At 38.8% G+C, this 20,920-nt stretch overlaps 1 long non-coding RNA gene across 1 annotated transcript in view; it reads left to right on the plus strand.

Moving 5' to 3' along the window:
- Nucleotides 1-251: 251 nt before the first annotated feature.
- The window catches only part of LOC135306780 (uncharacterized), a 51,444-nt gene continuing 30,775 nt past the window's right edge, over nucleotides 252-20,920 (plus strand). The window contains exon 1 of the long non-coding RNA XR_010367552.1: nucleotides 252-495. This is a non-coding gene — a long non-coding RNA (uncharacterized LOC135306780). The remainder of the gene's footprint in view (nucleotides 496-20,920) is intronic.

Genomic DNA, 20,920 nt, shown 5'->3' on the forward strand with positions numbered 1-20,920 from the left:
ACATTTGCAAAACTGTGTTCTTAACCTTCCCCAGGCTCTTTCCTAATCCTTTCTTCTTGGTTTTTAAACAAGAATATAAAAGATTTAGTTCTCAGTTTTTCATAAGAAGCCTGTTTTAGTATATCACAGTGGCTCTTGATTTACAGATAGTGTTTTTTTACCAGAGCTGCACTAAAACACTTGAGCACCATTTATCCCTCCTTACCTGCACCTGTCTCTCTCTCCTTTTATTAGCTTGGCTACAAGCACCTGTTGTGGAAGGCTTCTATAAAGACTAGGAAAAGGGGCACTGTTTTTTCTGATTTGTTTTGATGCTCTCTGACTGAGTCCCTCTCACACTCCTGGTCCCTGTGAGGCTGAGCCTTCTTCTAGGTACTCTGCTGCATTTAATTTGGGGAGTTTGATGGACTTGGTTTGTTGGTTAGTTGGAGTCTTTTTCAGATGAGGACTTCAATTGCTTTACCCCCCACATGACACTTGGATGTGACAAGAAAGGTATGTTCTCTTTTTCCATTTCTTGTATTTCTTTAAGGTTTCTCTTCTGGAAAAGAGTCCTCTTTATTTGTGTCACTATTATAACTCTTTGAACTGGATTCTTCTAAGGTTAAACACTTTAAATACTGTGTTTGAAACAATAAATGATAAGATTTCAAAGGCAGCACTTAGGGAAAAATAAATGCTTTACCACTCTGGATAGCAAGGTGATGATGGTTGTGTTTTATTCAACTAATACAATACCAAGACTCAGAAAAACCTATGCAAATTTTCAATGTAACTTTTAAATGAGTTTTAGCTCTTCTTTGTGCTTTCTCTGACCATTTTTTTCAGGCTATACTGTACTGGTATCTGAGACTTTCTGGTTTGTGATGAGACAATCTTTTTCTTCTCAAGACTTGTTTCCTTCTCAAGATGTGCTTAACTTAAAATAAATTTGAGGTAAATAAAAGTATTCTAGGAGCCTAAATTGTAGTATTATTGTAGCCAAGATCATGTGATGGTACAGGCAAACAAAGTCTGTTGGCAGAGGGAAGTATCCAGAAGACTAGCTGGTATATTTGAAAAAAAGAGACAAACTTTTGCACAAGTAGTTCTTTACGCCTTATGGAAATTCAGGTACTGATTATGATGAAGTGTTTCTAAATTCCTGTCCTACATTCCTAGCAGTGGTTGTTTCTGTTGGTTTGCCTTTGGGGCAGGTGCTTTCTGCTGGTGCTCCATCTCAGAGACTGCTCAGCACAGCGGTGTCAATTGTAGAAAGGCAGGGGACATAACAGCAGAAGCTTGGACTTTATGTTCCACTGTATTTTCAAAGCTTATGCTCTCCCTGGATTTTCATCCATTAGTGGTTGTTATGCAGATTGCTTTAATTTGTAGAGGTTTGTACAGTTTGTTTAGGGAGGAGTGTTACCTGTTATTTAAAAAATTGAAGGAGGCTTTTAAACCCAAAGTCAAGCTGCCAGGGTTGCCCAGAGAAATTCACAAGGCTGGTCAGAGAGAACATTTGCATTTCTCCATTCCAGTAGAACACACAACGCTCCATTAGGTAACTGCAGCCCTGGGGCTTTCACTCTGCCCCCTCTGCACATTAAGTGCATTTCAAGTGTGTGTGTTCCCCCTACCAGAGCACATAAAATTGAGCAACAGTGTGTAACATGCAATAAATGTCTAGCAGCCACTTCTTAAGTAGCTGCTGGCCAATTTAATAGATATTTAACAGGCAGGGAATGGGAGAATAGTACTAGTTTCATATTTTAAAAGCAAATTTAGCTTTTATTATTGGTCTCTCATGTGAGAACATTGCAATTTCTGTAGCGTGATCTTTGGGGAGGTTTGCTTTACACAGTGTTTGTTAATGGAAAACAAACATAAAATGCAGCAGAGAGAGGTGACATAGTCACAAATGAAGGATATTTCCCTTGGGAAGTTTCTACTTCCTCCTTTGTCAAGTAGCTTCTGATCAGGTTCCCCTGCAGCTGACTTTGGAAAAAGGGAGCATCTTCTTTTTGTAGCATCCAGACCTTCATCCAGCAGGGCTAAGCAACAGAGATCCCTCAGAGTTTAATGACCATGTGTTTGTAGCTGGTTATCAATGGTGTTTAAATCTGATTTCATCTCCACAGCTGAAATAAAAAAGACACCTAGATTGATTACCATGTTAAAACCTTTTTTTTTTCCTTTTTTTTTTTTTTTTTTTTGCGTGATAGTGACTTAGCAGACATACTGGGGTAAGCCTTATACAACACACATAAAGAAAAGGATGGAATAGTTTAGAACAGCAAAAAAAGTTTATGGTGGAATCCACTGTTGAAATGAGCCTTTTTCTTGATTTTGCTCTAGTGATTATTAGACAGCCTGCATTCCTGCAAGTGACCAGACACTAAAGTGTGAGAAAAAGGTGCAATGAATGCTAGATGGAAATCATAAATGCAAACCTAATTAATATTATTTCTGCTACCAATCTCCCTAAAAGTGATGGTTTTTCATCAAAGTCCCCCTGTACTTTAAAAGCAAACCAGCTTGTGGTGTTGGCCCTACACAGACACCACATACCAGGGCAGGCAACCCATCCACCTCAACTGACTGCAAAGAGTGGGTGTTTTATTCATCCAGCCATAGTGGAAACACAAATGGAAACCAAGCATCTGTCGGTTTTCCAGCAGAGCAAAAAGCAAAATGTCACAGAGCCCACATCAAAATGGATAAATGCATTAGTTTGATTATATATTTTCCACTGGGATAATAGAAAATTATAGTAGCGTAGCAGGAATGAAAATAATTTAGTTCTGGTTCAAATTAAGATACAGCTGAGAATGCTAGAAAGTAATTCCAATGGGTGTGTTTAAAGAAAAAAAATACTTTTATCATGCATATTTTTATTAAATATGCCTGTTTTCTATGATTTTTCATTTAAAATCTGTGTGTCCAAAAGCTCTAATATTTATTTATATATGCTTGCCTCCACTGCCAGCCTCTTAATTAGGAGCAATTCAGTGGCCCAGCTGTTGCTGCAGCCCTGGGAGGGGTGGTGGGACAGTAAATACTGGAGTGTCACTCCCCAGGCCAGAGTGATAGGGGTCCAAAATCCCTGGCTCTGAGAGCTGACTGGAGCTGCTGCAGTTTGCAGCCAGCTCCTGGACTGCAGGAAATTGTGACTGAATAAGGGTCCAGAATATCATGTCCCTGTGTCTTGAAAAGCCCAGCAACACAGATGTGAGCAGGCAATAGGTTATTGTTTGCCAGAAATACAGTGCTCACACCTCTTGGTGTGCTTTGTGATAAATATGTCTCTTTAGAGCTTGTAGACCTCTGTTCACAGCTGCCAAGAGAGGATTTGCTGTTGGAGACCTCTGCCAAACAACATTTGGAAGCAGGAATATAAAATCTCCTGGACTTGAAGAATACTGGTGTTTGGATTTCTTCAGGCACTCTGGGGCCAGCAAACTTAATGTACCGTCTCTTACAGCTATAAAGCTGGATAGATTTATTCAGCTTCCTAAATGGCCCTATAGGTAGGAGGAAGATCCTAATGATGTATGACAAGACTTTCATTACAAAATAATTTCATTTGCTTCATGTGTGTTAAAGCACCTTACAGCTGCTTTGGAAACTTGAAAATGGCTTTTAAGCGGGTTTTAAATTAAAAGAGATGGGGGATGGGTTATCTAAAATAGTGGAGCTTCTTTAAAGCCCTAATCCCAAATGTCCTAATTTTTTCTTCGATTGATGGAATCCCTTATGCTAGGAGATAAGAAAGCATTTGCATTAAATACAAATTGGAGTTGTATTTACATGTAGTGTATAGAAGGCAAGTTTGGGCAGAAATAGTGTGGGAAAACATAATACTTGGCTGTAGTACAATTTCTTCAAAATCTTTTAAAACAATCCATAAAGGAGGCAAGTGTAGTTGCTACAGCTACTTAACTGAAGGAAAAGGGGAGATGCAGAGGTCTGCCAAGTTTGTGTTGGAGGTTAGCAGCAGCACCAGAACCAGTACTTGGCTCTTGCTGCTGTAAAATGCCAGCTCCACTGCCCGTGGCACTCTCTGCTTTGTGACATTGCTGTGTGCCAGGGAGGATGGGGGAGAATTGTACTGGAGCAGCACAGCAGGAATAAGCAAGCCTCAGCTGAGGAGTGCCACAGTGGGGCACTCTATTAGGCCCTATAAATTGTTTCAAAAGTCAGTAGTGACAGTCCAGATAACACCAGTCCTGACTATGCTATAACTTCTTGCACAAGTGTTTCTGTGGGTCAAAAGAGAATTGAATCCCTGTCTCCTTGGAAATGAGGGGGACTGATGCTGTTACACAGGTGCTGGAAGAGCAATCCAGAACAGACCTAGGAATATGTTTTCAGTTATAATGAAGCTGCATCATCAGTCCCATGATTGCTGGAGTGCTATCTTTGCTTAATTAAAAATAGCACTCAACAAGCAGCACTTATCTTGCAGTGAGCTGACACCAAGCTGCTCCAGCAATGCTAAATAAGTTTGTTTAAAGGGCAGCTCTGATGGCGTTGCTCCCTCTGGTGGCTTCCTTGCAGGAGGAGAAGGTAGTCCCCATTCCCAGAACCCTTCTGCAGGAGTGAGTGAACAAATTGCTCTGAGCCTGTAAACACCACTTTGAACCCTTGCCAGAAATGCAGCAAAGGATGGTCTAGTTGTGAAGCACTGGGAGGAAGACAGGGAAGGAGTGCCACGTGGAATTTAGTTTTGGTGCCACATCAGACCTGGGCATCATCATCATCACGAAGAGCTGTTTAAAAGCATCAGCTGGAGATGATACACTTTGGGCCAGAGAGCGGTTTACTGCTGTGGACATGCAAAGTGAAGGGGGCTCACAAGAGCCTTTAAATGTCTCTGGAATGAGCCATTCCTTTTTTGAATGTTCGTTTTACTGGGCAAGAATATGACAACACATTGTAGAGGAGTTGCAAGGGATACTACTTAGATGCTCAATTTTACTTTCAGCATCAGTCTTAAACCTTTATGCTTATGTGCACTTCTGTGTGCTGCCATTACTTTTGATCCACTGTGTATTCATTTACGTTGCTATCACTCAACAATAACATAATTATGAAGGTTGCACTGTTAATATAGTCAGGCTTTCCAGGTATCTTATCAAAATTCTCACTGCTCTAACAATTTGGGAATGAGCCTATTTACACAGCAGTCTAACATAAAATTACATCTTTATAATCCTATTCCTCAAATAGTGTCAGGTTATGTTCTGTTTCTTAATTAACAAAAAACTACATTACACTGTATGAGCAAAGCCAAACTGAAATCAGCTTAACCACAACTCATTTATTTGTGTCACAGAGCTCTCTAGGAGGCCTGGTAAATGAAGAGGTTGACTGTTGCTCTTCTGTTTGTTTTACATGATTTAGTTTAGTTTAAAATTTTTCAAATGATACCTTAGTTGTGATACGTGTACTTTCAAGACTTTTTTCATGTATGGACATGTATTTGATGGTAAAAATGGCAAAGACATTGTTTAGGCTTTGGCAGTAGAGTCAAGTTGATAGCTGTTTTGATCTTCTCTCTGATACCAGAATTGGCCCTAATTTGCACAGGGAGTCTGTGTCAGAGCAGAGGGTTCATTTTGGAGCTCTCAAGAGAAAAGTCGTGAGAGGCTGGTGTTGCAGGAAAATTCAAAATGGTACAGCTATATCTTGGTTTGAGGCTAGGAGAAGAATTCACAGATGAGCTGTAATTTTGCCTGAGACCATTTCTATGTTAGGTAGTGTAAGTGCAAGGATGTCCCTCTTCTCTGTGTAAACAAAAATATTTTTCTTGTCAAATAAAATGAGTACATTTTTGAATCAGAAGACTGATTTTCTTTGAAACATGCTCCATTCTAAAAAAAATAAAATAAAAAATTCCATATTTGAAAGGTTAAAATCAAAAGGAAATACTTACTTGAGATAAAATAAAAAGCCCTATTTTTAAATTTCTGATTTAAAAAAATTAAATATTGTCCTAACATTAAAACAGTTTTTTATTCCATTGAGACAGTGAATGAACAAGTTGCACTTTTTACTTCATTATTTATAAAGTTGGAACAATTTAATGTTCAGTTATTTTTCAGTTTGCTTTGTGTCTTGCAGTGGAGCGAATTGGCCACTCATAACAGGAATTTCTAGTATATTTTCATTAAACTGAAAGTAGTTCCCTTTTTTTAACCCAAAAATAAAATTATTTCAGCTATTAAGAAAAGGAATTCAACAAATGTGTAGTGAGAACTTCAAAGTTTCATATATCTGAGCCGCCTATATCTAAAAAGAGGAGAATTTCTGCCAGAGATCATGCAGAGGCCGAAGTCCCCCAATGTCATTGAAGTAAATCAAATAAAGCCTTGAAAAGCTGGCAGGGAAAGCTGGGCATCTTTTCAGGCCAAATGAAAGTCTGGCTCAAAAGAGACTCATGGAAATGAATAGTTCATATTCTGAAGGCAACATATATTTACAGAAAATGAAATCTTGGTTAAAACACTTTTTGAATCGTGTTGAAGTGTTCATTGTAAACTCAAAAGGTCTTTCTTGATTTACTTGGCTCAATTTCTGAACTTTTTTTCTTCTACTAATGGCAACTCATCAATCATTGGAGTTGAAATCAGATTTTGCAGATGCCATGGGCATCATTTAAAGTAATTTAAACTTTGCCAGCCTGTCCCCATTTCCTAGGAACCATGAGAATTAATGTCAAAGGATTTTTCCCCTTCAAAAAATTTGCAAGTGTTGATTGCATCTTTCTTATTACACCTGACCCATTTATCACCAATTAACCATTTCTCTGCTCAGCAGGGAGATGATTGCCTGAGAGAAAGAGTCATATTCAATTCTAGCTTCATCTCCTACAAAATCATTTTTAGGTCAGAACCTCCAGAAATTTTTGAATGTCTTAATATGCCTTTGAAATGAATAGGTAATATTTGTCTAAAGTATGAATTTGATAGCAGATTTGGGTGTGGTTGAACAGTCTGAGCTCACAGCTAGAAGCAGTGTGATGTAAAACCCACTCCCAACAATGCTGTTGGTAGTAGTTGTAGCAGTGGTAATTTGCTGTAAGGTGCCTTGGGTTTTACTTAAGTAAAAGCTTTGTGAGCTTTGCTCACACCTTTGTGTCATTATAGACAAATCCCTGGAAATTACAATCAGAGCCTTTGTTCACAGGTCACTATAACTTCATGCTTCTCTTCATGCTACTCTTCTTTCTAGATGTGCTGCAGAACCACAGTTAAAGTTTTATCACTGTCTGTTTTAATGTAATGCTTATGTTTTGCTCAGGATAATGATGTTATCATCCCCTGTTAAAAATCAGAAACATAATTAAAATAACATTTTCAGATAAGACTCTGTCTGAAATGACTCTTAGCAAAGTAGTTTGTACAAAAGATTAGTTGGGAGTAGTATATTTTGACTGTGATGGATTCAGGTAGTAGTGATGCAGAAAATGGAACAAAAATGTACAAAAAGGTACTTCATATGCTGGCAGATTTTGATTTTTCTCTGAGCATGATTATAGGGACTCAACATTGCTCAGATTTGGTCACTGGTCCCTTCTGGCCAGTTTTGGAGGTTACATTTTTCCCAGGTTTATCTCTGGTTTGGGAAAGTGATGACATGGAACTGGGTAATGATATTCCTCAGAAAAGAAAAGCAAAATGATATCTCAGTTTAATGAATAGAAAGTAGGAGGCAAAGATATTATGCTGTACTCTCTAGCCATTGCCATTTTCATCTATTTAAAGACCTCCCTCTTCCAGCCCTGGGTCAGCCTCTGGGGGAGTTATCCAATATCATTCCTCTCAGGTGTCTAAAAGCACAAGCAATTTGCAGTGGGTTTTCTCCCATTCTCCAGAGGCTACAGAAAAGTTATTATGAAATAACTTTGATATCCCCCTGCAAAATGGACAGTTGCCAACATTCCTTGTTTGTGGGCTCTTTCTATTATAAAACAGTCTTCTACTGTGCAGGACAGCACAGGCAGGGACAATATAAGGTTTATATTCAGTATATTATACCAAATAATTTCCATTCAGTTCCTGATATATGGCTGTGTTTAAGTGCTCTGAATAAAGATTTTGTTCCCCTTGTCCTACAGGGACAATAAGGTTCTGCCCTCAGAGGTCGATCTTGTTTATATCTGCTTACTCAAGGTAAATTACAAGCTTTTTAAAACTTCATTAATTAGCAAGAACATCTAAAAATCAATTATGTAATCCCCCACATTTTTGTCAGGTTTTACTTTCCCAATGAGTGGTCTCCCCAGCCAAAATCCAGATATGTTGTCCTTTTAAACCTCCCTGCAAATACAATCACAAAATGATAACCTGAAATGCTTCTTTCCAGCTTATGTGTCTTTGAAGAATTTAAATCAGATGGCCTTTGCACAAGTGGAATGAGAAAGTAAGGCAGTCAGCTAAAACACATCTCCTTTTTTCTGCTTTTTCTTTTGTCGGTACGTGTAGAATTATGATTGCACAGGTAGAATATCAGCCGTATGCGTCGGGGTGATCGGTCACGCAATCAAATGTAGGATCATTCTTTACCATAAATGCATTAAAAGAAAATCAGTCACATAGATTTGGCTTTCAACAGAGCAGCAGGCTGTGTTCTATTCATAACAAATCAGCTCACGCTTTGGGGAAAGCTACAAATCACTCCCACAGCATTATTCATTGGATTGTCCTTTGCATCCCTCCAAGGAATTCTTATGTATGCTCTCTGTTCTTAGGCTAATAGTGACAGTGGGGGAGGCAGGAAGAAGGAGCAACCTCCTTAGGACAGCTTGGGTTCTTTTTTTGCAGGCTGGGTGGGTGTTTTTAATAAGCAGGTTTTCATATTTCTGCTTTTCATGGCAGGTAAGCATTCTAATTGAATGCATGGTAGATTACTCAGGTTTAGGTTTAATGAATTTCTTATGATTTAGCTGGAAATATCCATTTTCTATCAGTGTGAATCCATCATTAGTATTGCCAAGGCAGAGGTTGTATTAGTGGTTGTATATAAAGCTCCTTGTTGAACTCAGAACCAGTTTTACCAAGCTCTAGACCTCACCGTATAGAAAATAGTAATAAATATTCAGTAGAAAGCTGAAATGGTCAGATGTCAGTCTATGCCTTAGGAGAGATAATCAAGAGAATTTCAAAATTCCCCCAAAAGCCATGGTTGCCTAGGAACATAAATACCTCCAACTTGAACAAATTAAAGGATTATATTAATTTATATCTCGTAACCAAAGGGGCTAAATTCCCCTCTCTTCCTCTGCCTGCAGTCTCAGCAGGGAGTACTGATGCACCCAGGCCAAATGCAGCTCCACACAGCTTAGAGGAGAAAGATGAGGATTTTGGTAGCTGCTTTCTGCTGGGCTTCTGCTGCCTCAGTTATCACTCTAGCAGTATCACTTCAAGGCTGGCTCCAGTGTGGCAATCCCTGAAACACAGCATGAGGTGATGGGCCAGGTGATGGCTCAGCAGGCAGAGGCTCCAGAGGCACAGGCAGGGTGGGATGCTGGGGAGGGTGTAGATGAAGTGCTGCAGAACATAAATGTAGAGAAAAGAGATGCATTGAACAATATAGACCTGACTGTGATGGTAACTTTAAGACTCAGATTTTGGAAGGAGGTTCACAGCAGCCCTCCTTCTGCCTCAAGCTGCTTCAGGGGCAGCCTTGAAGCAATTGAATCAACTAGGTTGTTGGCTAAGTAAACAATCTCATGCTATTTCTCTTGCACTGAGCAATTTGTTAACTGATGTTCAACGTGTGAGACATGCAAAACAGAGCAGCAATTGATTTTCTCGTGTTAGTACATGGACATGGGTATAAAGACTTTGATGGAATGTGTTGTAGGAATCTTTCCAACCATTTGGTATCTATACATAAGAGCATACGACGATTATGAGGTGCTCCTGGGGGCTGGGCAGGACTGGGGCATGCTCAGCCCATGTGTGTGCTGAGCCTGGCTTCACACCACAGCAGGGCATCAGTTTTTAGCTTAGAAGGGTGACATTTGCTTTTGCTTCCACTGCTGGGAAAACTTTAGCTGGCTTTGTGATCCCTGAACTGCCCATTGGAGGGATGGATGGCAGATTTAGGCACCTCTCCAGGTGTTTCCAAAACACATCAAGCTTTGAATTGCAGCGGCTCAGAGCTGGACACACCATCTATTCTGCTGCCATCACCCAGGAGGGTGATGAAATTGGGTGGAAAGGCAGAGTGGGCAGCAGTTAGCTGCACTTCTCTCATTCATTGTTTCTGTACCAGCTGCCAGAAGTTGCAAGTCTGAGTTCAAATCTGCAGCAGATACTTTACAAAAGATTTTTGGTCAAGTCATTGCAGAGTTTCTCTCATTGTTTTCTTAAACCATATGTGTCCTCCTCTCTGGGGTTTGACCTCAGGTTCATGAAGTGGTCCTTGGGAGGCAGCCTGAAAACTGCTGGCTGAGAAGCCTCCTCTCAGACTACAACAGTTCTCAAAGGCACCCACTGTTGGGAGGAGAGGGTTAAAAGCTGAAGATTGGTGAGAAGGGATTATATTCCCTCACGTGACTTTGCACATTTTCTCTCATACTGGAGAATATCAGTGTGGGAAAACCTGTGTTATACCTGCTGCTGTTTATTCCCTGTTCGTTTTGAGAAGTAGAATTTCTGACAGTGCAACTCTTCCCACTTGTGTGTCTCTGCTGCCTGGGTGTTGTTTCAGGATCATCCTCTTTGCAAGAGTAAATAAATTTACTCTTTGCATTTTTGCCACAGTTTTGCAGTTGTTCTGGTCACCTGCCTGTGTCTATTCACACACCCACCAAACAGGGTATTTGAATTCATTGCTGTTCTCTCAATAATCTGTGAAATGGTAGGAGGGAAATAAATATCTACCTTATTGAGTGCATTTATCATGTGTCCATCCTTTTCCAAGCAGATCAAATAACTCCTAAAGTGAAGATCTTGCATTTTAGAATAATGACGTGACTCAGACAGTAGATGAAATGAGTAAAGCAATAAGCATCTCACGCAAGAGAATCTGTCCCATGAAATACGTGCCATCTGCACAGAGGATGAGGCTTCAACTTTATTTTCTCATTAACTCTCCTTACAGCAGCAATGAATATGAAGCTAGAGCAAAAACTTTGTTGACTGACACAAGGAGGCCATGGGTTCAATTATTCAGCCATGTTCCTTATGAACTTCAGGATCCTGAACCTTATGGAAAACAACTCAAGGATCTGGTAACTTTAACATAAATCCAAGTTCAAGAAATTATCTTCAAGCATCAAAACATGGATTTTCTTCCAGATGGTTCCTGACTCATCAGGAAAAATGGTGGTATCAGAAAATCAGGCTACCACTCCAAGATGATGTAGTTTTTCAAAATAGGCTGTCAGTTAAATATCAAACTGCCTCAAAAGTTAATTTGTTGGAATGGCAAATTTAAATTACACATCCAGATTTGGGAATATCAGAAAGCTTGAATCTCTTTGGTAGAACTGGTTTGTAATTTCCAAACATACCTTTTCTAAATATGCATTTATCAGCTTTGTACAGATTCTTTAGTTTTTATATCCACACACATATACATGCACACAGAGAACAAAGAAAATCTTGTTCCTGTATGTTTCAAATATTAGAGGAAATAAAACGGTGACAATTCAGAATGTTTCCAGGAAGAAAAAAAATCAGTTTCTGCTTTAACATAGCATTGAATCAGCATCTGGCCCTCCTCTGTAGAAGGAATTGATAATTTCCAACAGAAGATCACCTTATTTTCCTCCTAGAATTCACTGAAATAAAGGCCAAAGGTGTCAAATTTTTTTTTGGTAAAGTCTTCCCTTCAGACATTTAGAACTAAAAGCCACATGGGATATGCCAAACACTAATTTTTTTAGCCCTTCATTTGCGCAGACAAGTGAAACCCTGCCTGTGTGAGCCTATCCACATTTCCTAGTGAACACTTAAAAAATGCCTCATGACACAAAAATACCTAGATAACAGTGCAATAGAAATACTTGGGTAGATAATTAAGTTAGTGTCAGAATTGCTTCTCAATTTAATCTTTTTTGATGATTTCCATGAAACATCTGGGAATCTTTAAATTTCTTTCCTAGGGCATTGAAATTCAGTTGATCACCTACTGTTTTAAAAGGACTAATCTAATGTTGTGATTAGTTAAAAATCTTTTAGAGGAAAGAATTGAAACAGAAATAGATTGAAAGTATTCTGGCATCTGTAGGAATTAATACAAACTTGCTTCCCCTATCTGTGATTCCTAATTGAATTCTGTGTGAAGCAGGTTGTAACCTTTCTTCCAGCACCTGATGGAAATATTTTGTATCTTTGTCCTACCTTCAAGATCAAGACACCCACCTCACGACTCAATAGTGAATAGCAAGGGGAATGAGTTATGAAGCCAGAGTAGCTGGCTTGACTAATTAATTCTGTTTTTAAAGTGCTCCCAATGTTGAAGGGAGCAGGGAGTGAGAGAGGGACATTGGAGGAAGAGGGAGAAAGAAAATGCAAGCAAATAAGGCATGAGATGTACTCATTTAAGCTACCTTGTGGGGACTAATATATTACTGCTTTGGAAATGAGGTAAGAGAAGTCTTAAGAGGTCCTGAAGAGTCTGGTGGAGGGAAAAAGCAAAGAGATTATCATACTCACTGCTGATATGAGTGGTAAAAAAATAATGTTCATTGGTGAAGAAACTCCAGCTGCTTAACCAGTTTAGTTTTTTAGGCCTGTGCATGGCTAATAGTACTTGTCAATAGGATGTCTTCTCCTATATATGAAGGTTTTCTGAGCAGTGAAGAGTAATCTTTTTAACACTAAGCGAAGAGCACAATTCCCTCTTCACTGCCAGCCATGATTCATGCATTTAAATCCTGTTCCAGTAGCATAAACTGAGCTCCCAGGACACTAACATGCTCAAATGCTTCTCAAAATGGTTTCAGCCACTTCAGGCCAATGCTTTTTAAAAATAAATAGAACAAAGTGGACCTGTGTGAAATACCTGTCCAGCCCTGCCCACAGAACAGATAGGCTTCTTTGGCCTCCACCATAACACAGGTCAACATATAGCAGTTCCAAACTTGAATTGGATTTTCCTGATTCCTTTGTTCATTTTGCCTCATAACTCAGAGGACTAGAGATATGTGGCCAGCTTTTTCCTGTCCCTTCCTCCAAAGTTTGTGTGGGTGAGGTTGCTCAAGTGCAGAACGTTTCACTGTTGGTGAAAAACCTTGACCCAAGTTTTGCATGAATGCTACCCAAACAGCACTAGTCCCTTTTTTCCTTTTTTTTTTTTTTTGAGGAGAAGGGCCTAAAAGAGGAACATAACAATGGAAATCAAAGCAATTCTGAGGGGATTTTTCCAGCTGCTTCTCAGAAACACATCAGACATGTTTCTGATAGCAAAGTGTGCAGCAGGCTGAGATGCTCATGTTTCTCCTAAGCCTCATACATCATAGGTGTTTAAATAAATTATGAAAAAAAACCCCAAACTTAAAAAAACACCAAAACTGCCACAAATCTTGCCACTGAAGTTCATGTCTTTTTAAGTACATTCATTATCCCACAAAAAGTGCTGAAGACACTTACTTGTGTGCTGAAATGACTAATTGATTTTTCATCCCATATACACACCAACAAATCAAAAGGAAATCAGCTCTAACAGCATTTAATTGGGGAGGCTTATTACTGAAACAAACAGAAAAGTATTCCTGCTTCAGATTAAACAGGACATTTTGTAAGACATATCAATTTTATCCTATGCTTGCAAAGAAAGCTGAAGTAATTTTTTTTTTTTGTATTAATAATCCATTGGAATTCTCTCATCTGATAAACCAGTCACATCGTAAGATTTATTCTCAGGCTTAATACTTCCCCATCACTACCTGGGAATATTACAGACAGGAGCTATCAAATCTGAAAACATTTTATTTGTCAGACTAGCTGTTTCTGAGTCCTATTTGAACGCCACTGGCCAGGCAAAGGCCTCTCTCAAAATAAAAGGGGAAGAGCTCACTGATAAGAGGAAACTCATTTAGGTGGACTGAAAATCATGTCACTAAATTGCTGTCTTCCATGTCCCTTGTGTCTTTACAACTTTACATTTCAAATTGTTGTCAATAACCATCTTGTATAACTTAGATTGGAGGGCTAGACCTTTAATTTTCAAGACCTTTCGTGGGACTAGAAAAGATCCCAGCATCCTTTTTATCCAGGAAGGCAATTTACATCTCTTTCCTTGTGGCTACATTGATATGGTGCTAAGCAATCCTTCTCTTCATTTCCAGTGAATGTTTTTGATTTTCAAGTCTATTCCACTTTAAGAACAGAGAGGTTTTCAAAGCTGAACCCCATAGCCACGCACTCAGCATATCATAACTAATTCAACATATTATCTGCAATATGTATCCATTGACAAATGCACAGTCAGAATTAATATTGTACCTGATTTGAAGCTGATTGAGGAAGATACTATGTACTGACTATGAAAGGAGTTGGGGCTTGCTGCTTCATAATATTGCTATTCTGTTGTTGGTAAACTTTTCAGTGTCAAGTTTTCAACTTTTTCATCCTGTTGAATCAGACCATCCAGGTCTTCAAAATTACTGACAAAAGTTGCTGTCTGCAGTGCATTTCCTATTAAATCCTCACTAATCCTCAAAATCTCTTGTGACTTTGTCCTTTTTACCTTCTCTCTCAAAAAATATTGCTGAAGCCAGCAGTTTGATAATTGAGGATTTTCTTTCTGTTCAGAAGACTATTTTATTTTTGCCATCATAATGAACTTTTCTGATAAGTGCTGGAAACAAACTCTAGGTAGGTATTGACCAGGAAATTCTTTCAAATGTGCTTCACTCTGAGCTGGATCTTTGGCTGGTACAAATGGAAAGGATTCCTGCAAAGCTTGCAGAGGTGTAACAGCTGCAAATCCAGAGCAGAGCTAGCTCCCAGTAATTGAAGAATTGTTCTCCACAGTGTGTTCTGCAATGTTTTATCTTCAACTATTCTTCAACGTCCATTTTGTGCTAAGACTAGTTTGTTGGGTATTGTTTTCCTCCAACTCCCCCAATGATCTGACAAAGTGTTGCTTTTAATTAAGTTTGGTATCTACTAGAGATATGTAGCAAGAGGAGCATAGTTTGTTATTTCTCCTGATGAGGTACAAATGTGTGGGAATTTGAGGCAGTCATAAGGAAAGCACAGCACAGAGATGCATTTACTTGCCTCAGAAAAAAAAAAAAAGATGTCAATACAGAAATTCCTTACCAGAGTTTATTGGCAAAACCATTTTGTTTTTGTGTTTACCTTTTTGTGAAAGCTGATGCTTATGTTCTTTCCATGTAACTCCATTTTCAGCTCTTAGGGCCCCTGTATTTTAGCGGTAGCTTATTCCCCCTTGCTCTGTTTTCAGAATGCTTTGGGTATGTTTGGGGACTTTTTTTATTTCTGTGGTGTTTTGAAAAAAGCACTCCATTTGCTGTAGTGTATATTTGCTTGTGTGAAAGGCATCTGCTTTATAGCTGAATGTGCATGGAGAAGCTGGGGTTTGTAGGCTTATTTTAAATGATGCGTGGACTCGCTAATTTGGTTTGTTTTCCCCTGTGCTTATTTCCCATATAATTCGTCACTACAGGAGTCAGGTATTATTGTTCCCCTTTGTCTATTTTCTTCACAGCAGACAGGAGGTAAAGTTCAATGGAATTGCTCTTTCAGTCATGTTTTGTTAGTCCATTCTGAGCCTAAAGGATTCAGACGAAGGAGGCAAAGGATCCTTGGCGTTCTCCCTGCCCTTCCTTGGCCAAGCTACCACCCTGACACAGGCCCTCCACGTGCAGGTGTCCTGCCAAGCCTCCTGGCCTCAACCACAAGCAAGGGAGGATGAAACTTGTCTTGTCTATCATGCCAGTGCTTTGAGATTTCTGCAGGCCACCCTGATTCTGTAGGCCGCCTGAGAAAAGGGTATTTATAGCTACTTAAGTCTGTGGGAGCGTTAAGGTTTTTCATCTCCATTGAGAGCACAAGTGTTCTAACAGGAGACAACTTCTCATGTCATCTGCCCCATTTGCAGTGAACACACTGGATGTTTCTTTACTAGGACCATTTGTAAACATCTACCAAAATCACATATCAAAGAAGACACAGTTTCACAGCTCAAACCAGCTTCCCCAACATTTTCAGTAGGATTCCAGAATGATTTTGTTTTGTGTAACAGTATTGTTATTCCTTTGTTCCTTGGTCCCCTTTACCTAGCAGGGGTATGTGGGAGAGCCGCAGAAGTTTCTTATCTCAATTTGTATTTAGGGTCCTGAAATTCCTCTTCATTAAAAGCTGCATTGATCTTCTGGATGTAATTACATCTGTCTTCCTGTAATTATTAATTTCTTAATAGCTTTATGAAGGGCTCCTTATTCCATCTTAAGTGCCATTTGGATGCCCTTTTTCCTCTTACACAGATTGAATCAGTAATAATAAAGCTGACAGAAATTCAGCAAGTGCTCTACAGATATTGCCTGCAGTGATGGTTTCACTCACCTGTGAAATGCAGCCATCTCTGGAGTGGAAGCCACTGAATATTTTAACAAAATCTTTCTGAAAGAACAGAATTAAGAAGTGTACATAAGTAGTTCATTTTTGTACCAAACTTCTGCATTTAAGAACTTTCTAGATTTTTGTTGTTTCCAACTTTGGAAATGTGACTTGAAGAGTCCTTTTTAGGAGACAGATTTTTCTCATTATCTGATATCCCAATTACCTGTCTCATCTTGGAGACATTCAGCAATTTTTTGTCTTTGTAACTACGGTGACCAGGTCAGACAGTTGATTTTACCTAGTTAATTTAATTATTTTCTGACCATGTGGCAAACTGAAAGCTGCTTATTCTCAGAATGGGGAAAGGGGAGTTGCTTGTGACTTGGACTGAGAAAATGCTCTCTACCCTCTGCATTTAATCCACAGGTGCTGTTTCTCTCATCAAATTGCCTCAAATAACTGGTATTTGTTAGCTTATTTTTTAGTAATAGTTTTTCCACGCCACATCAAAGTTCGTTAGGGCTTCTGGAGGAATATAATAAGTGTTCAGCATAATTTGATAGAAAAACTCCTATTGATTGATCAAGAGGGTTCCTTACCTGCCTTGTCTTCTTCAAATTCCCCTTTGGATACCTCAGGGAAGAAAGTAAAACCTGGAACGGAGAAGGCAGTGATCAGTTCTGGGCTGCACTGCATACATGTTGTTTAAGGGAGATGATTATGTTAGTTTTCAGATGGTGGTGGAGGGTCCATCTGGCCATGGATGCGCTCACCTTCTTGCTGAGAGCATATGTTTGCAGTCAGTGAGGGTTTAACAGGTGGTTCAGTCCTTGGTCTCACTGTTAAATCTTCACTTGTGGTGGCCCTTCCCAAGATACAGTTTTTGTGCTTTGAACCAGTTCAAAAATTTGGCAACAAAGAATTCTTTGAATTTTTCTTCTTACTGCAGTAATTATACCAAGTTACACAAAAAGGAAAAGTATAAATACTCTTTTAAAGTTCTTGACCTGCCTTGGGACAAATGGATTTCTTTTTGCATCCCTACAGCCTTTAAACAAACAGAACTATTGCCTTTCCTTTATTTGGGTTCCCCTGCTGATATCAGTTAGGTTTTCATCCGACTCTGCTTTAATTTTCAGTGAGATTCTTTCTCTTTAAACTGCGGGGAACACAAAACCCCAGTCGTTTACTGATCCATGCTACAGTGCAAGGACAGGATTTTCTGCCATTCCAGTAGCTCCTACTCAAGCAACTGGGGTTATGGTCGCTTCTAAGGATCCCCTGCCTGTTTTGTTTGGGTTTTTATCCCAGACAGATGCTTTCTTCTTTGTCTATGCTCTAAATACCTAGAAAAGCAGTGCAAATCAGCACCAGCTTTAGGGAAGTAGCACACAGGTGAGCCTGAATAAGGCACCCTGAAGCCTTATTTCATGAAGCCTTATTACCCTGAGCACATAACAACTCTTCAGCATCTGAGTTCAAGTGCACACAGGGAGAGCTTCTGTCTTGGGCAAAGAGCTTCTTGTCCTATTAGCTATTCCCAGCTGCATTCTGCCTTACTGACAGCCTTACTGATGGTCTTTTTGGCATGGATTCAGGTAGGAGCACAGTGACACTTGTGTTTCTTGGTGCTAAGGTGTCCGGGAAGACTGGCAGCAATTTTCATCTTGTCCTTGAAATGATATTCCATTCCACCCCATTGACCATCCCTTAGCTCACTGAAATTTACTTTTGTTTTCCTTTTTCTTAGATATTCTAATAAATTTGGGGTTATTTTATTAAGGTTTTTTTTTTCAGAGGTGAGGGTTTTGTTATTTTTTGTTAATTTATTTGAATTGCAAGACTGTTAAAAAATTGCCATAAGTAATATGAGGCTGTTCTTGAATACTGAATTTTTGGATGCTTTTAATATTTTTTTAATCAGGGAATACACATAATATTTTTTGTATTTTTAATGGGGGTTCAGGTGCTTTTAATAGCCAAGATTTGACTTGGGTTAACACTAAAACACAGGTATTGCTCTACTTTGCATCATATGTATTAATGTAGTTCCATAAAAGATGGATGATTTCTTTTGTTTAGATGCAGTGCAAAGCATTGTTTTCAAGGTGTATTGAGTCTGTCCCTCTGCGTTTGAAGAAAAAAAAAAAGATTAAATACCACTGGCTTTTTGAGTTCTGGTCCTGTTTCTGCTGTTGACTCACAGGGTGCACATGTAACCCATCCTCACCCACACCATACCTCTGCCCAGTTTTCCAGAGGGAAAGACTGAGCAGCACTGTTACAAATGTGTCAGGAAGTAGGGTTTTGAGGGAACAACATTTACTGTTCTTCTAATCAAGGCTAAAACCAGAAAACCCTGGGGACGAAGGAGGAAAATTGTGATATGCTTGGATGGATTTAAAAATGCAAAGAAAAAACCACAAGTTATTTCAGCATTCGATGCTATATTTAAAATTTGCAGAATATATGCCTAGAATTCAGTTTGAAATGAAAAATCAAAGAAGCTTTGTCACCCATTTCCATTACATATTACCAAACCTTCCCCAGTGAAATCTCAGCTGAACAGGACATGAGGTAATTCTGAGCAGATATAAATTCTATTTCTACAAAACTACATTTTGCAATTCCTACTTTATTTCATCCATGGTTTCTTGAGCAGAACCAATCTAATCACAACACTTAGATTGACAGGCTCTACAAGTATTGTCATAGTAGTAGTAATAATAATAAAAATAATAACTAAAAGGACTGCATCAAGTGTCTCTGCTTGTTTAGGCATACAATTCTTTTGTTATGTTTTAATCCTTTTGCTGCTGTCTCAGTTCCTAACAATGCTAGAAGGCATCATCTGCAACTAAATATTTCTCAGTCCTAAAATCAGCTTCATGTAGTGAAGGTAACCCTGGAGAAAGACATTGAGGTCGTTCTTCAGTGTTTCATCACAAAGCTTTGTGTATTTACTCCCAATAATATTTTGCTTTATTGTGTTCTTGTCATTGCAGTTATATGCCTCACATATTTTCATTGGAATATAATCCTCTTCTATGTGGATTTGTGCAAGCCAGCTTTGCAAATGCAATTTATTTTCCAATTGTTTCATCAAAGAGCATAGTCATCTACCTGGAATAGATTATCTCATTAGGAAATGAAAACTTTTAACTTTTAGAACAAGTTTGATATTATTTTTATTCAACTCTTTCCGTTTTTCTTCATGCCAAACACATCATATAATATAATGAATTATGCACACAGATGATGAACTGGTACCAAATCACCTTTCTCCTGTGTAACAGATAGTTTTACTTTGAGCATACAGTGGGCTGTCTTCCTGTTGATGTATCCTTGGATAGGGAAAAAATTTATGACAGTCCTGCTGAAAAGGCTAATGGAAGTCACAAGCATTTTCCTGCCCTCTGGCAGGTTTCTTGGAACTAAGAATGAAATTGGAATGTGCCTTGTTGTAATGATGCATTTAAAGTAAATCCCCAAGAATATTCAGCCATTTCATCTCTGAAACTTTGATTAATTTCAACTACTGCAGAAAAATGATTCATATAAGGGAATTTAAACAAGATTTAAGCAAGTGGAATTTTGGAATTAATTCATTAACAAGACTCATCTCATTTAAGAGTTTAGCATATTAATCAACTCAATGTTTTACCTCCATTTTTTTTCCTATCCTTTTCCACTGTGGTAACAGTGTACTTTTGAAACTCTCCCTGATTCATTTTTTATCTTGTTAAATTTCTTCAGCTCTAGAGAAAAAATACTGGCTCTTCAGTCATAGTACTGCATTTTTAAACAAAGCTTCTAGATGTTTCAATTCTCTTTTCCTTTTAATGAAACAAGCCAACTGTGCATGTTTAAGTGGACTTTGAGATACTTTGGCAATGTGATGAGTGAATCTGTTATAATTTTACTTGGTGTATTTTTCTGAACCAAGTTCAGACTGACATTTAAGCACCTGACAGTCTGTGAACCTCAGTGATAGTCAGACCCCAAAATTCAGATGTTAAGAGTGTTCTGTTTACCATAACCTTGGCAAACATGGCTATGTCAGATGCATGGTTATAGTGTCCTCCTCTGCATCAGGAAACATGAATTTAATTTTCACGTCATATCTGTTTGAAGAGGGGAAACTCAGCTTTGCCATGCATCTGCTATTGGGATGACTGGGATCCCAAAAGATCACAAAGCACTTTTCAGGATTATCGCTTTTTGGCCCACATTTGCTAAAATAATTTAGTGTACTTACAAAATTGTACAAGTGTACAAGGTGTCTTCATATTACCAAAATAATTTTGCTATTTAAGGGCTAAATAACTTCATAGGCTTAGTCTTCTTTTCTCCACTCCTTCAGTCCTCCAGTCCTTGTTTAGTTGTTTGGG

This window comes from Passer domesticus, chromosome 8 (assembly GCF_036417665.1).
Source record: "Passer domesticus isolate bPasDom1 chromosome 8, bPasDom1.hap1, whole genome shotgun sequence".
Lineage (NCBI taxonomy): Eukaryota > Metazoa > Chordata > Aves > Passeriformes > Passeridae > Passer > Passer domesticus.